Raw genomic sequence first — 4,885 nt, 5'->3', positions numbered from 1 at the left:
CCATCAGGCGCCCCGGCTGACCAGGGGGAAGCAGTATAGAGACCAGGATCACTACATGTTTTTTGTGAGGGTAACTTCCCTAGGAGACATGGGGAGAACATGCAAACTCCACACAGAGTAGGCCCTTTCACCAACCCCACCTAGGGTATGGGCACTGATGACACGGAAGAGAGGACACACCCCCAGCGCCCACAGCGTCTCCGGCGGGAATCAAACCCAGGACCTTCTAGCTGTGAGGCGACAGCGCTACCGACTGTGCCACCGTGCCCCCAACATGGTGCTGTTCTGTGAAAAAGACTATTGAAATGAAACTCAGTGAAAAGCCTTTGTCAGCCATGGAGTTATAATGTATCTAGAGTGGTAACCGGAAATTCCTGCCCATTCATTTCTATGGAGTTGCTCGATGGCGTTGCGGGGCCCTTCCGCGAGGTTTCGCGTCATAGAGTTATGTCTCAAATGGGCAGTAGTCTCTACCTCTGTGACCAATCCCATGCGCAGGCCCGTGTGCAAGCTTGTGAGTCGAGCCCATTGGTCGAAACCGTTTTCACCCATTTCCCAAACAGTGCCATCCCAAACAGGACCCATCTTTGGGTCGCGGACCAATTTTTATGGGTCTCGAGTAAATATCTCCTAAATAATAATAGAATAACAGTAAATTTAGGAAACAGACTCAATTCTGTTTCCTACATTTAAAAAACATATATTATTTCAAAATATTTTAAAAAGTTTTAACAAAAAAAAAACACAAATGTTCATCTTATAATTTCATTAACTCTTTGACTGCGGTTGACTCGATAACGCGTCAATTGCTAGTTTGTCCAGTTGGCCGTCGACGTGTTAGACGCGCGTTCATTGTTTAATCTCTGATCGCGCTATTCTGATTATTTTTCATTCTAGGTTTCGTTCCACTTACTTCACCCACACCTGCATCCGGTTTTATGACGCAGATTCCGTTTCCGGTTTTCTTTTTTTTCCCGGTCATTTTCGGCCAGAATAGGGAAACACGCGGTTTTTCACACGGTATAAAAAACGAACGGAGAGGTCCACTTCTATAATCTATAGTCTGGGTGACGAACAGTCATCGCCGTCGTGTATCACATCGTAATTTTGGCCGATCGGAGAATCTGAGAACACGTCACATCCGGTTTGACGTATTTGACTGTTTGGCTCTGTTTGGGGGGGGGGGCAGCGAGTCAGCGAGCTGATGAAGGTGTCTATTTGCTGCTCTCTGCTGGTGGAACCATCGTATGTGTTCAAAACCGCAGCTAGACAAACTATATGAAAATTAAATAACAAAATAACAAATAAAAAAAACACGAAAATCGCTGGCACTGGGGGAGTACTTTATGAAAATACTCTGGCAGTCAAAGAGTTAAATAAATAAATAAAAAACAGTAATTTTTATCCCACGATTTTTGTAACCCATTTTTTCACCCAGTGACAGTTTAAGGAGTTGTGAAAATAGCAGATCGACGAGCTTGTAGATCTTCTATTTTCACCAGCTTAGGTCCCGGGCAAAATGTCTAATGTCTTCTTTTGGGTCTTAAGCTAAAATGCACTACCAGAGTCGGCCACCAGGACTTTAGAGCATTTCCCTTTTCCCCCCCGGTTCTGGGGGCTCGGTGTCAGCTCGTCAACTTCCTGAAGTGCACAAAGTACAGAATTTTCCGTGTTTAACTTAGGGCAGAATTGGGCAGCAATCATGAAGTATCAAATAAATCACATCAAATCAAACATACTGGACCCATTAAAACTGGGAAAGCATCTGCGCCATTTTAGATCTTAGTGTTGGCCATTCAAAAATAGCAGATTTACAAGCTCGCAGCGCATCACTTGTACATCTGCTATTTTGGGGCATTTTTGAAAAATCTTGAAAGTTTGACAACTACCGATTTAGAAGGCATTTGTAGAAGTTTATTTGAAAAGAATACCAGCACTCATCCTTTTAGGATCTGTTTTTGTATTCAATGTCTTATTGCCCCCAGCAGCAACTCATTTACCGTGAAGCATACAAAATCAGTGTCACTTATAAGGGGACCTCGATGCAACGCACAAAGCGGTCCGGGTGATAATAATATTTGCCATGTTTACATCAAGCACAATATTTCTACAGGAAGGTCAAAAACAAGAAAGCAAAAAGCAAACCAGAAAAACAACAAGCTAGTCCATTTTTAGATATATAAAGACAGACTCAGATTTCCTTCAAAATTAGCACCACAGTATTATAAAAGACACATTTTAAATACTGCAGTATAGACCAATTATTTGTTTACCAACATTGAGACTGGATGCACAGGTGATTGTTTCATGCAATCAATTCTCAACCTGTTTTGGGGTGTGCTTGTTTCAGCGGACCCCAACCCCACAGAATGGGTTTCATTTGGAGCCAGTGTGACGTTTGCAGCCAGTGTGACGTCGGCTGTTAAGGGGTCTATATACAGTATCACAAGAAAGAGGCATAATCCTTATTTTTGTTTTTTTAAAGACAAATAACTTATTGCACTAAACAGTGTACACTATTATTATAGCAGCACTCCTCTTCTAACAAAAAAAAGGCCCACTGCTATAAAAATAAAAAAAAACAGCCTAGCAACAGTTCTTCATTAACCCTTTAGGGTGTTCAGTCTGTAGGATGTGTATCCACCACCTCTCTCTGTAAAAGAAATCTCTCTCGATCACCACCTCTTTTTAAAGGCTGAATTAGCCTCTATACCCTGAAACCTCAGAGAGCAAATCTCATGTCCCGCCGAATTAAAATGTCTAGCCACGGGCGATTTTTCATCCTTGTTTCTAATATTACCTTTATGTTCTGAAATCCTCACTTAAAGTTCTCTTTTGGTTTTACCCGCGTAACATAGGCCACAAGGGCAGATTTAACAGATATACCACAAACTTAGTTTTACAGGTGATGATGCTCTTGGCATGCATTTTTCTATTTGTAGAATCGGCCTCAGGTCTTAATGGGTTAAATGGTTACCCATGAACATGACTGTTCAAGTTTGTTGTCACAGTCGTGTGGCCCCGGACCTCAGGTCATTTTTATTTTATTTTTTTAACAGTTGAGGCCCCCTGCCTAATATAGTTGAATGTTTTTTGTTAGCATGATGCTATCAAATTGGCAACAAAACGAAGCATAAAAAACATAAAGGAGAAGAAGAAAAAACTAAACTAAACTGAGCTCCTGCTCATACAAACTGCACTCTTCCACAGATGGGGTGAGTTTGGAGTTCAGCACATTTCAAACTTTTCAAAACTGGTTGGTACCAGTGGTGGAAAAGGTACTCACAGTCACATTGTGTACTTAGGTAAAAGTATCAATACTACAATGTAGAAATACTTGGTTACAAGTAAAAGCACCAGTATTACAAATGTACTTGAGTAAAAGTATACAAGTATTGGTATCAAAGTGTACTTAAAGTACCAAAAGTAGAAAGTACTCATTATGCAGAATGTCCCATTTCACAAGTTTTCAAATGTATAAAAATCTTTTGAAAATAGCAGCTCACAATGCGTCGCATCGCGACGCATTGTGAGCTATTTTCAAAAGGCCGAAATGTATATAGGGCTGAAGTGGTTTTGTAATAATAATCAAAATCTACAAAGTAACTAGTAACTCAATTTTTTAAATAATGGTATTGGAGTAAAAGTATAATATTTGTCTCCACCAGGCCGAAAGGCTGTCTGTCCCGTCCGTCTGTCCGTCTGTCCGTCTGTGGACAGCTAATCTCCCGCACCATTGGCTTGATCGCAGCGAAACTGTGCACACACACTCCCTGGATGCCAATTCAGAACCTCTGCCCCAATTTTTTCACATGGCCATGTTATAGTGCCACCAGGAGGCCGCTTTTTGCAAAACACATTTTTTTCACAGTACTCCTACAGATTTTGTCCAAACATCACGCAAATCGGTACACAGTATCTCTATAGTCATTACACAAAACAAGTCTTTCAGATTTTTCATATTCCATCCTGATTGGCTAAAAATGGCTTCTTAAGTTTGCTGGAGTGTTCCGTTTTGAACAAAATGCCTCAAATTATGAACACAGCATGCAATTTCCGTGAAACTTTGCACGCGCATTCCCACTATGCCGAGAAAGAAATGGCACTTGAGATTTTTCAAATCAACCTCATGGTGGCGCTATAACAGCTACTATAATACTACCCTTTTAACATTTGCCTGTTATAGCGCCACCAGCAGGTCTAATTTAGCAAAACAATTTTTTTGAACAAAATGCCTCAAATCATTAATGCAGTGTCCGATTGCCGTGCAAGGCCTAAGAACAAATGGCACCCTTTTCACATTGGCCAATTATAGCGCCAACAAGAGGCCACACTAACCTACCTGACCTGGCGGAGACCTGTGCTCAGAGGAGTTGCCTCTGAGATGTAATGGAGTAGAAGTAAAAGTAAAGACAATTGGAAACACTCCAGTAAAGTAAAAAATCCAATTTCTTTTTACTGAAGTAGGCCTACAGTACTTGAGTAAATGTACTTAGTTACTTTACGCCACTGGCACTGAGGACAACATCCACCCTCTGGTCCCCTGACACCAACTTCATCATCAGCTAAATAAACACATGATGAAAGGACATTTTAATATAATAAAAAATAATAGGAAACTGGGTTGAAATCCGGGTTAGAATAGGAAAGTTACATAGTGCATCTTTAAGAGTTAATACCTAAGAAAGAGTATGGTTCGGGTTTGGGTTAGGTTAGGACTTGGGTTATGTTTGGTCAGTGGTGGAAAAAGTACTCAAATGTTTTACTTAAGTAAAAGTATCAATACTGCAATGTAGAAGTACTCTGTTACGTAAGTAAAAGTCAGGAATTCAAAATGTACTTGAATAAAAGCACAAAAGTATTGGTATCAAAATATACTTAAAAT

The sequence above is a fragment of the Gymnoscopelus braueri genome, assembly GCF_963280865.1.
Source record: "Gymnoscopelus braueri genome assembly, chromosome: 11".
NCBI classification, from domain to species: domain Eukaryota; kingdom Metazoa; phylum Chordata; class Actinopteri; order Myctophiformes; family Myctophidae; genus Gymnoscopelus; species Gymnoscopelus braueri.
This window is presented reverse-complemented; position numbering follows the sequence as displayed.